This window comes from Lepidochelys kempii, chromosome 26, assembly GCF_965140285.1.
Source record: "Lepidochelys kempii isolate rLepKem1 chromosome 26, rLepKem1.hap1, whole genome shotgun sequence".
Classification (NCBI taxonomy): domain Eukaryota; kingdom Metazoa; phylum Chordata; order Testudines; family Cheloniidae; genus Lepidochelys; species Lepidochelys kempii.
In genome coordinates this window covers 4,984,921-4,997,985 of record NC_136405.1, presented here as the reverse complement: position 1 = coordinate 4,997,985, position 13,065 = coordinate 4,984,921, and positions in this window count along the sequence as shown.

Sequence of the window (13,065 nt, the reverse complement as noted above, 5' to 3'; positions counted from 1 at the left end):
AGAGTTGGATACCTTCTAAGCATGGGGTGAGGGTGGAGGGAGAAGTCTGCTGACAAATTTGATACTGAGGGTGTTTTTAAAAGCAAATAAGCTATTGATAAAGGGAAGAGGAGGGCTGGGATTGTTGTCAACTCACACAATTTTTATTGAATCTTTCAATAGTCCGGGGGGGGGTGTTCTTAAAGCCCCAGCTCCTGGAGTCATGTGACTATGAAAATTGCAGCTTTCACTTAAAGAAAAGCAAGGGGCAGATCCTTGGTGTAAATACTATGACAATTATACCAGCTGAGGATCTTCTCCCAGGTTTCTACTCTTCCTGGCTTTGGAGAAAAGCTTGAAAATGTAACCCCTCAAGGCTCTTAAAAAAAACAAACAAACAAAAAAAACCCCACAACACTCCAAAACACTAGTTTTAAAATCATGACTTGGGGGCATAACACATGATGTTTGAATGCTTGGGCTTGGTGGTGCTTGGGATTGTTATCTCTCTTCTAAAGTGCATGGGAATTATGTGAGTACAGCACAGATTTCCCCCTCCCCTTGGGCAGCCAGTCCTGTAGCTTGTCCTGGATTCACAACTGTTGGCCCTGGTTCTCGGCTCCTTCATTTTGTTAGCTCTCCCACTTAGATGCCAGGTGAACGCATACACCAGCTGAGTGCAGAGGTCTTCTCTGTCATGCTAATAACCAATTATCACGGACAGGAATAGGCTTAACATTTTAACTCCTTTTTCAGGATTCAATTAAATACGCAGGTGCCTGGGCATGGAACTCGCTTCTGAACAGTCTGAATTCTCTCTCCTAAACCCTTCAAATCCAAAATAAAGCAATAACTAACTGTAGCTCAACTTCTGTGCTGGCAAGAAGAAACTGAAATTCCTTTTGTACCCAAGGGCAGTCCAGCTGCTTGCCATTTCCTGTATTTTTGAAACTTTATATCATTTTCTCATAGCTGTCAGTTTCAAGGGATTTTTAAATTTTATTAGTGATTGGCTCTTAGGTTATGTCTACACTGCAACAAAACACCTGCAGCTGGCCCATGCCAGCTGACTGGTGCTTTGGCTGCAGACTATAAAATTGTAGTGTAGATGTGCAGGCTCGAGCCTGTGCTCTGGGACCCCATGACTGGCTCCCTGTTTGAACTTGCCTACTCCAGGAAGGCAGTTATGGGTCAGTGCACAGAGCTGGGAATCGGGAAACGTAGATTCTATTGATCTCACCCAGTCAGTAGATGAAGGGTGGGGTAGGGGTTAGGTGGCTAGCCTTGGACTTGGATTAAATTCCTTGCTCTCACATCCAGTTGTGTGACCTTCCACATGTCACTTAGCCTCTCTATGCCTTAGTTTCCTATCTGTAAAATGAGGATAATAGCGCTTCCCTGCCTCCCAGGGGTACAGATTGTGAAGCTTAGATACCATGCTAACAGGGGGCTATAGAAGCTCCTTGGGCCAGTCAGTTGGCTATTCTTGGGCTCAGTTTCCCCATCTCTAAAACAAGGATGGAAACTTTCAGTGTTTGTTTGTAAATCTGCAATCCTTCTACAAGTACAAAGTATTTAATTCCTTTTAGGGGTGGATCTCCACACTGCAGCCTCTGTTACTGGTAGCAACTAGAGGCCCCACTGAGACTGTGGCCCCATTATGCTAGATGCTGTGTGTCCACAGAGTAAGACCGTCCCTTGCCTGGGGAGTTTGCAATTTAGTAGTCAAGACGGATGAAGGCAATACTGTATTGTGACCCCTGAGTTACAAAGGAGAAATTGAGGCACAGAGAGGAAGCAACTTGGCTGATGTCGCATGAAGTCTGTTGCTGAACTGGGACTTGAGCCAGGATCACCTGTGTACTAGACCAGTGCATTAACTACAAGCCCATCCTTCTTTTCTAAGCTAAAAGCTACTAAGGGCTGATCAGACCTTTTGGAAATGTATTTAATTCCCTTGACTATAGTGCTGAAGATCCTGCAGATCCTTGAGGTTACCAGGAGCATTTGAACAAGGTGCCTTTTAAGAAGGCCGGGGTGGACTGGATGGATGCTAATTTAGGTATACTTGTGAATGACTCCACAGCTCCTATAAGCCAGGATACCTTCTGGGTTCAAAGTCAACTTGGCAAAAACAGGAGAATTGGAAAAAGAGCCCAGCTGTTAGAGAGGATTTGTTTCTTTTATGGTTCTATAAAGATAATGCTAGAAATGGCGTCTTGGCTGTTATAACAGATTCTTATTTAAATCCCTCCCTTCTTTAAATAAGAGAATATGGCTCTCCTTTGCAATGTTTTTCAATGAGTGTAGGAATTTCTTTGTGTATTGTAATTCATTTGTTTTGTAATGCAATATGGTCTAACATTCACAGACTCATTTGACTAAATTATTCATCAGCATTTTTTTTTAAATAATGCAGCAATGTTCTCTTGCAAATTCCACTTTCATTTCTTGCTGCTTGGGCTGGGGATGGAAAATAATATGCACAGGGGAGGGAGAGTAAATCTGTCTTGTGTCTTGCTCCAAGTTAACTGTGGTGTTGCAGCTGTCCTGGTCCCACACATACAGAGCTCGCCGCCTCTTCTCTCCATTACCTTCTAGTGGAACAATTTCTGTTAATACTTCACCCACCAGGTCTTGCTCCAAGGTAGTTCAGAATGACTTACCAGCGGTGGTGCTTAAGACTAGTTAATTAGGCAACTACCAGAACCCATACTTAGGGTCTGATCCAAGGCCCCGTTGAAGTCAATGGTACCACTCCCACTACCGTCACTGTGTAGTTGAGTATTTGGGGGGGCTCATTTCCCAACAAACTCCAGGCAAATCCTGGCCCCTTTGAGGTTAGTGGCAAATCTTCCACTGACTTCAGTGGAGCAGGATTTGGCTCCATGACGCGCTTGTTCTCTTGCTTACGCCATTGTGACTCCCCTGGCTTTAGCAGAGCTCACTCCTGGCTGAGAGCCTTGAAAGCAGCAGGACAATCTGACGCTGGGAGTCCTTTGTCTGAAAGGAAATGTAAAACCACGGCCCTGCTAGTGCTGACCCCTGGAAGAGCTGAGACTGTATGAGAGTAGGCAAGAGTGAGGAAACTAAAATCCAGGCAATGACCTCTGACCCCTGCCTATCGTTAATACTGGCTGGGATTGTCAAAGGTGCCTATGGGAGTTATGCACCTGACTCTTTGAAAGTCAATGGGATTTTAGGGTGGGAGAGTCAAAAGCACCTAAGTGACCACAGGGGATTAGGAACTTCCGAATCCTCACCCTTGGTGCCTAACTCCCCTGGGATCACCTGAAGAGCTATCCTGTTAATTCTTAAACCCAGCTGGGGTTAGGGTTCTGAAACTGCAGCTGAAGCAATTTCCTGTAAAACTCCAGCAAAAATTGTTGGCTTCTGTTCGTTCCCTCTTGGGGCACCTGGCATTGGCTACTGTCAGAAGACAGGATACTGGGCTAGATGGATCTTTGGTCTGACCCAGTATGGCTGTTCCTATGTTCTAGGCAGGTACTTATCCTGCCCTTGTCACATCATACATGAGCATCTCCCAGATGTGCATTAAGCAATGTGACTAACATCTGTCACGGGAGAACCATGTGTGTAGTTGGGTGTTCTTGTTTTTTTGTGGACTGTGTGTGTGTGCACACTACTCTGTGTGTGCGTTGTAGAAGGCCAAGTCAGAACTAGGCCATGCATTTGGAGCCAAAGGTGGTGAGATCTGTGATGATCCTTAGTTTCTGAGGGAGTTTATTCCATGGTCTTGGAGCAGCCCTAGACAAAGCTGTCTCCTGCACAATTTGCCCTGTTCTGTGCATCCCCTTCAATAAACAGTGGGAGGAGAGCTTGAGAAGGGGCATAGAGATGGATTTTTCAAGGCAGAGTTACAAGGAATCCTTTCTTTCTGGCTCTTTTGAACTTGCATAGTGTTAGAAATCCCAGTGGCAAATGAAAGGAAGGGAACAAGGTGTTTTGCCTTTGAAACAAGGAACTATGTCTGCTTTTTCAATTTTATTTGATGTAAACAGAGAGCAAGATTTGATTCTGAGTTTGTTTAGTTTGAGGGAGGGTGAAAATCTTACTCAAATTGAGATGGGACATTGTACTTTCCGGTTAGGGACTGCTAATGACTTGAGACTCTAGTGTTAAAGGGAGGAATGGAAAGGGCCAAATGCTCTTAGAAAATGGGCAAAACACACTATTCTTTCATTAAAGATGTGTTCTTGCTCGCTCATGCTCTCTCTCTCACTCTGCACACGCTACAAAGAGCGTGCAGAGCTCTCCCTTCATTTGCATTCCTGTGTAGCAGTTACTGTTTTCAAGTCCCAGGATGTGATGCTGATGAAAGACAGTTAATTCAATTTCTACAGAGAAATTGATTAATGGACTGGATTAAAATAAATCCCTGGTGTCCTGGGTCTCTGCAAAGCATACCAATTCCACTTTATCTCCCAGGTCCCTCCTTCTTGCCTGACACTTTGACAGTGTTTGGAAGAATGAAAAGGGATTGAAAGGAAGTTTTTAAAAGAGGAGGAGAGATGAGCAATGGCAGATTAATGATAAAATACATCTCTGTATTTAGTTGGCTTGATTAATACTTTTAAAAGAATTCCCTATTGCCTATATACTAATCTTGGATTTGTTCTAGTTGCTTCCAGTGGCTTTTCAGAAAGGGTATTTAATGTGCAGTTGCAAGAGACAGAGCTCAGGGACTTGGGAGCAGAGGACAGAGTCTTTGCTGCCACCCTGGGTATGCTTACGCTGCAAACTATGGTGTGAGTGCAGCTTGGGTAGACATACCTGTGCTAGCATGGTTAACAATAGCAACATACACATGGCAGTATGGGCTTCAGCCCGGGCTATACAAGCATGCCACGGACTCTGCATACCTACCTCTGTTGCTAAAGGTAGTGCAACCACAGCCACCCTGCTAATTTTAGACATGCTACTTCAGGCAAAGCTAGCCTGGGCACATCTAGGCAAGTTGCAGTCATGCCTTAGATTGCAGTCTAGAGATACTCGACGTGTGCAGTTTAAATCCAGCCCCGGCTGGGGAATAGTGACCTTCGTTCCCTTTTCGTGGTCCACATAATTGATGGTTTCAATCCAATACCTTGAACAGCTGTCCACGTCACACAAGCGCCTCCCCCATAACCATTATCTATCTATCTTTGTGGGGAGTTTCTGCAGGGATGCCAAGAAATGAATGGGCCAGTGAGAGGGACCCGCTTGGTGGTAGTATGTTGGCAGAGCAACACATGGCAGAAACTTGCCCTACAGCTGCTCATGCTGACCCCATTTCAGCTAAGCCACATGCTTAGGCCTTGTCTTAACACAATTAAACAGGACAACTCGCCTTGCATGGATGCAGCTATACCAGTATGAAGGTTCTTAATGGAAATAAACTTAGACCAGTATAGGAAGGGGAATAAGTGATACAAGTATAATGCACCTTCATACTGGCATAGCTGCATCTACTGTAAATGTTTGTACTGGTGTGACTACTGCAGTTTAAAAAAACACACCCCTAAATGAATAGCAAAGGGTGTAGCAGGGTAGGAAGGCTGGTCCAGTGGCTGAGATGCTAGCCTGGAATATGGGATACCTGCCTTTAACTCTCTTCTGTCACTGACTTTTCTGTGTGCACTTAGTCAAGCCATTTAGTTTCTCTGTACCTCCGTTCCCCATCTGTACAATGGGGGATAATAGCACCCGCCCAGCCTCGCAGAGGTCTTGTGAGGGCATAGGCATAGTTTGACATCTATATCTGGGGGGCAGGGCGCTCCAATCAGGCCAATGGGGTGGGGGGAGGGCAAATTCTATGCCTGCCTGATGCTTGCAGTTTGGGGGACAACACCCCCCCTGCCTCCCCCTCAAACTACACCCGTGGATAGATATGATGGTAGATATAATAGGGCCATAAGTATCTAGCTAAATGTGTATCAGCAGATGTGGAGGAAGGTGGCAGGCTGGCCTAGAAGTGGTGGGGCGGGGGTTGCAGGTCCATAGCAAGGTGCACCAGCAGAGCTGGCTGGGGCTTCTGCCAACTGGGATTGTTGTACATTGGCAGAGCTGTGTGGGGAGCCTGGAATCAGAATGGCAAGTAGGGTTTGATGGCTGAGCCTGAGGTGCCTGACATCAGCTCTTTGACAAGACTTAAAATTTACACGTGACTTCCAAGTACAGGAACCCAAGGGGTGAGCCAGGATGGGAGCGGTGACCAGCTGACCTGGCTGAGTTTCTCCGGACCTTGTTGGGATCTGTCCCTTTACCCAGTACAGCTTCATCGGGGTCAGGTCAGCTCTCCACAAAATTTGGAAAAGGCATTAAGAAAAGCCTCCTAGCCAGTGTCTTGAAGATGTACAAGCACTAGGGACTCTGCCTCTTCCAGAGACCATTCAGGAGGGTGGGGTGAATTGTTTGCAATTAAATGTTTCTTATACCCTTTTCAGCTAAACAAGCCAAAGTGCTACAGGTTCTTTATAACCTGTCTCTTGGACAGATCTGCTCTCTTTGCTCCCCTTAGCTTTTGGGCCATGCAACCCTTGAGGGAAGGCCTCTGCTCCCGATCCCTTCCTTGTTTCCTCCATGAGCACATCCGATCTGTGCACGGCTTTGCTTTGCATAGAGAAAATCACTGGGCATGAGCATTTTGTGAGGTGAAAGGGGCTTGAAATAGAACATGTGGTACATCTTGCATTCAAATTCAGAAGGCTTCTTGCATAGTCCATTGTGCCTTCCCTAACAAACACCGCAGAGCTGTTTGTGCATGCCCTAGATTTTCAATCACCGCTTTGATTCCTTAGCAGAAGTACTGTGTGTTCCTGTGTTTCATCTACAGCAGGATACCAGGTACCCAGGTGTGCTGCTGTTTTCTTCTAATGCACGGCTCTTTGAGGCAGCTATTACACACTCGAGCAGATGGCAAGTGCTTTTACTGCTAAACCAGCACTGCAATTTTAGCCTTTTAGGGTGCTCTCCAATACATAGAATTGTAGACAATGAGGAAGACGCTAAGGATCTGGTTTCAGTAATATTCTGCAGTTGAGGCTGCAGGCATCATTGTTTGAGTGTGTCTTGAAGAAAAATTCCGCGTTTATGGGTGACTATTTGATAAACTCTTGCTTTCCAAGTGCTAGCAATTTGCCCAATTATGACTGTGTACCATTGGAGTAAAACCTTAAATAAGGACCTGAAATACTATAGTGAGTGGACTGAGGTAAGAACCTAGCTTAGGGTTAGCCCACTGAGGAATCTTCCTGCGTAAGGACTCCAAATGACATGAAATATAAACGAATCCCATGACAGTGGCTTACTGAGTTTTGGATGGCGGTCACGCATGCAATGCTGCCCTGGGAGTCCCAGGGCCTGCGGCTCCACTTCATGCAGTCATTCATATCCATGCCAAGTGAGTATGAAGCGTGTCCATTCTGGCCTGGTAGCATGTTACATCTGCTTTGCATTTCCATTGCACTGGCAAACGACTGCCTTCTGTGCAGGAGAGTCAGGCCCACAGACTACTGCTGCGTACCTAGTGTAGTGGTCTGTGATCACGCAGCACTTACAGTGCTGGCAAGAGCTCTGCTTTACCGGCGTCCAGCTCCAGCTAGCGGAGAACAGCAAGATCTTCTCAGGGCACTGTCGGGACTTTGTCAGCCCTTTAAAGGTACAGTCCCCAATCCAGCATTCAGGACACGTCTATGCTGCAATCTGTGATGTGATTGCAGCTTGGGTAGACGCACCCATATTAAAAACAGCAGCGTGGGTGCAGTGGAACAAGCTACGTTGCAGGTTGTACGGACCTCCTGGGGACCCTAGGTACATACTTGCCTGTGCCACAGGGTCTGCACTGCTATCTTTACCCGTGCTATGCTAGCGCGGGTGTGTCTACCTAGCAATCCCCCCAGGTTGCTGTGTGGACAGACCCTCCGATATCTTCAGCCAGGTCTTGCTGGGGATGAAGCCTCTTAGTGCGGTGGCACACAGCTCCTATGGATGCGCAGTGAGCTGACCTGTCTCCGCAGCTCCTCGCTGGTGCCCTCACATGGCAGTGTTTGACTGCTCTCTGTATTCAGCCCAGCTCGCTCTGGTGAGGGTCTCACAAGTGATGTGCTTCTGTTGGGAAAATTTGAGGAAGCCACGTGGCAATTTTTTTTTTTCCCCTCTCCAGCTGCATGTTTCGCTCTCAGGAAATGTACTTGGTGGACAAAGTGGTGCCAGAGTCCCGGTTCAGGGTCAAACATTCATGTGTTCCCCCCGCATGGTTATTCCTTCTCGGGGAAAGTAATGTCCATCGAGGGAGTTAAAGCCAAAGACCTGTTGTTGGAATCTGACTCAAGAATGGAGTGGGATGCTCGAGGATGTGGCTGACCCGCTGCAGGGGACAGAGTCCTCCGCCAGGAAATTACAGTGTCCGTAGCCCCAGCTTGTGTAAATTGGTGCCGTCCTGCTGGCATTGATAGGCCTGGGCCCAGCCCCCAGCTGGTGTACTTTGGCAGCGCTGTTGAGCTACACGGACTTGTACCAGCGGACCAGACTGTCTGATAGCACTAGTACTGAAAGGCAATTCCACCTGAACTGCTCAGTTGTCCCTGGGTTCCATAGCAGTGCAGTTTTGGTTCAGGGGGAGTTTGAGATGAGCAGAGAGATGCAAGTGAGAGCTCCTGAGGGCACGGGGAGGAGGAGTTGATTTATAAAAGTATATTTATTTAAAAATGAGCGAATCTCGTGCGGAGATGCACTGGCGGCTGGTCAGACAGTGAGCAGCTCTACTTTGCTGGAGTCCCAGTCTGTCTCCTTTCTGTGTCCAAGACTAGTGATCCACTGCAGGAGGTGGAAGAGAGATACCACTCCGCTTCTGCTTCAGTTCACTCTCTGTTGCCGGGAATTGCCAAAAAGTTTGCCCTGCAGGCAGAAATAGGGAAGGGGTATCTTCACAGCTGTAAACACCCACTCCCCTCCCTGCTTCCTTAGCTACTCCCCTGCACCTCCACATGCACTGGGATATCTGGTTTTGAAGGCTCTTCTGCTAACTGGGAGTGCATGAGTTGCCACCTAAAGACTTGAGCGACTAGAATATAGCTTATGACAAAACCAACATAGAAATCAAACTCCAGAGTGTGAAAGCTAGAGCAGCTGTACAATCCAACAGAGGGGAAGGGAAGGAATACATTGGGTGAAGCACTCAAGTGAGGGAACCCCACAGACGGTAGAAGATTGCATAAATTAAAACAGCGGAGTCTCTTTTTATAGGTATTTGGAAAAGACTGACTAGTAAAAATAAATAATGCATGCATGTGGAAAGGAAGGAACAGGAGGGCTTGTGGGAGCCATTTTCTTCTAGTTGGGCTTGTTTGGATCCTACCAAGTGGAAGTAGTGGGAAGATGGAGATGTGAGGCCACATTTTCCCTTCATCTAAATCTGCATCTAAACCAGTCTGGGAGCCAGGAGTGCTGGTTTTGCTCCCGGCTCTGCCACTGTTTTGCTGAGTTGCCTCGAGCTAACTCTCTGTTCCTTCGTTTTGCCATCTGAACAATGGGAAGCTCAGTATCCTTAGCCCATTGATTCATTCTCATTTGTGCCAAGGCCATTTTATAGCATTCTGACCATGTAATGGAGCCTCTGAGTGAGTGTAAAAGTGCAAAGGGGCCTTTAAGGGGGCATACAGTCAGGGGTGGTATAAAAGTGGCCTTGATGTAAATGAGAAGTAGACCCTCTGGGTCTGATCTGCATCATCGGGTCTGCAAAGCTGATTCAGTGACACTTGTGAAGTGCTTTGAGATCCCTGGATGGCAGGTTCAATGTGTGCCAATAATTTAGTCACCAGACCTTGTTACCAACAGACCACTCTAGGGTAACTTAGGAAATGAACTTGTGGCCTTAGCTTCATTCCTCTAGGTCCTTGGAGTTTGACCAGGTAGGTACATAAATCTATGGCCTTAATACCAGAAAGGACCATTCTGATCTTCTAACTTGACCTCCTGTGTAACACAGGCCGTAGAATATCACCCAGTTACTCCTCCAAGAACGGAATTATTCTTCCCTGGTATGTAAGTGCACATCATGGAGTGCAAAATCTTCTGGCTGAATGAACTAAACTACCTATTTTAGACAGACATCCAGTCGTCCTAAACTGCAGGTGGTGGGGTGGCTGGCTTCCCAATAAGAGTGTGTCTCTTTCTGATGTTGCAGACCAGGAAGCTCAGATGACAGGAGCAGATCCTTCAGTTGTTTCTAGCTAGCTGGTTCTACTTGCCTTGGTCACCAATCCCTGTTCCATTTCTCCCTCTCATACTCTTAAAAAGAGCTTCCTCCTTTCCCCTATTTTTAAATGTTCAGCAGTATTTTAAGATAGGGAAACAGGCGACTGGCCGCCCCCAGGCATGAGGGAAAATGATGTCCGCCGTCCTGCTGCTGTTGAGGAATAATTCTGAACCAAGTGGGAGTTGGCTTTCAAAAGCAGAGAGCTCCCCACAGTAGCTCTTGTTTCCTGGAAGCTAATTGAATTTAAAGGCACTGTGGAAAGAAGGGAGGAAAATGAGAGTGAAAGGTAGCAAGCTGAGACAAAGCAACTCACTATGGAAGGCTTGCTTTTGTGAGTTATACCCAGGTGATCATAGAAAGTGGCCTTTACCCCAGACTTCCAAGGAAGGCAACACCCTCACACACACTCACCCCTCACCCCAAAACAAAACAAGGCCCCTTCCCTTCTGACCTGGGGGATATTTCTTCCTGATCCTGAAGCTTTGTATTACAGTAGCACCCAGAGACTGCAGGCGGCATTGTGCTAGGTGATGTCAACACACCTAGCAAGAGCCAGTCCCTGTCCCGGAGAGCTTGCTATCTAAATAGAGAAGCCTACCAAGGGTTGGTAAAATATATTGTCATCACCGTTTTACAGTTTTAATGTGGGAAACTGAGTCCCAGATTAAATATTTGCCCAAGGTCTCTCACTGTTTGTGCAGAGCTGGGAAACGAATCCAGAGTGTTCCACTCCTGTACCTTAATCCTGAAGCCAGTGCTATAGCCAGCCATCAAAGACTGGGATTCCTGTGCTCATGCACACATACTTGTGCTAGCATGAGTAGAAATAGTGTAACCACATTACCCTGGACAACAGCAGCTGAGCCGAGCCATGCAGAGTAAAACACTCACTGTTTTCAGTTGGGTACTGTCTCCACTACGCTGCTATCTTATGCTCATGCTAGCTGTCATGTTGGTATGTGTACACAGATGGGAATCACGTCCCTCATTCATAGTGCAGGCATAGATTATAATATCTGTCTTTATGCCATTCCTGGACCATTGCTACCAATGCTGGACTGCTAACAATCTGACTGTTTTTCGGCCACTTTGTCACTTTCAAACCATTGAGCACACTGTTTTTGTCCTTTGATTCTAAAGCAAAGGTACCATCGGACAGGACCATGTGTCTGACAGGCTGTTAGAAGCAGCCAGGCCTTCATTTTAATCTGGGGCCTGTCTTTATTTATTTATTTATTTTTTTAACGTTTGACTGGAAATTAGATTGAGGTGATTTCAGCGAAAGTGGCTTTTATTGACACTTTCAGGAAACGTAAATGTAATCAGCCCTGTCAAAAAAGACACAGGAGAAAATAACAGGCTAAACACAACCAGAGACTTGCACAGGGGCTGCACAAACTTGGAAAGAGCTTTGCTTTTACAGGTGCTTTATATGTGTGTGTTTATGTACGAAGCCTGGGTTCTCTTCAGCTCTGCCAGACTTACTGTGTGAACCCTGGTCCAGTGACTTAGGCTTTAAAAGGTATCAGACACTCATTGCCTTCCATGGTCTCACTGGAAGTGGCTGGGTGAGCATCTGATGCCTAATCTCTCTGCCTCAGTTGCCCTTCTGTAAACTGGGGATGATACTTTGTTTTTCTCACCCTTTGTCTCGTAGACTTTTCAAGACTGGGCCTCTTACTCTGGGTTTGCACAGCACCTAGCACAATGGGACTGTTATCCTCGGTGGGGCACATAGGTGTTACTGTAATACAAATAACGCTATAGTGACAGATAACAGGCCAGATCCGTGGAGATGTACACTAGTGGGTGATCTGTATCAAAGACGAGATCGCAGATGTGAAATTCAAGGGTAGATTTTATTTTATTTTTTCTTTCTTTGCTTTTATTCTTCTTGCCTGTGACCCAACAACTCAAATTTCCTTCCAGGTGACTTTGGTCCTGGAGGTTAAAAGCAACCAAATCTGGTCAGCTGCTTTGCTTTGTCTGTTTCCAGTGGGCAGAACTGAAAAGTGAAGACATGGCATTCAGAGAACACAATTATTTTTTTTAAATATCATGAGGATGTTTGTCCACCGAGCTGCACCTGAGCAGCTTAAATTTCTCCATGGATTCCTGGACGGATTCATTTTAAAGGAACTGTAAAGTGCACAGAATTATTGTACAAACCAGGTCTAATAATCCTGTAATTACCCTGGAGTTAAATGTAATTGCTCTCTAAACACACCACCATTTTTACACATCCCTGTAGGTCACCTGTTAACTAGATTTGAAGCTGTCAACTGGTTTAAAGATTAGTCACCATGTAAGCTGAGGTTTCTAACTTTCCCATAACGCTCCATTTTAGGAGACTGAAATCGCACAAGAATTGCCCTCTGATTTACCCTGAACAACAGACTAAAATTGCAATGTAATTACGAAGGTAGCCTTTCAGATAAAAGCAATGCCAAATCTGTACTGGCATGGAATGTTTGGTTCGTTCACTTTTTTTTTTAAGTAAATTTCCTTCTCTTCCTTTCTGAAATAAATGGGACTTGGGTACTTTTGAGAATCCCACTAGGCACCTATCTGAATCTCTAAGTGCCTGAATACCTCTGAAAATCTGTCCCTATGTGCCCAAGTCCCTTGCAAGAATGGGATTTAGGCTCTTAATGCACTCTTGGGACTTTTACCCCATGACTTCTCACTTATATTGGCGAGTACCCATCACAATCTTGGAACAATAATAAGGCTGTCAATGCAAATCCAGTATAGGTCTGTAGTGACCACATGGTACCTGTCTGGTGGCCTACGTGAAAAGAACGTGGTAGGGTCTGTTCTTTAGGGGG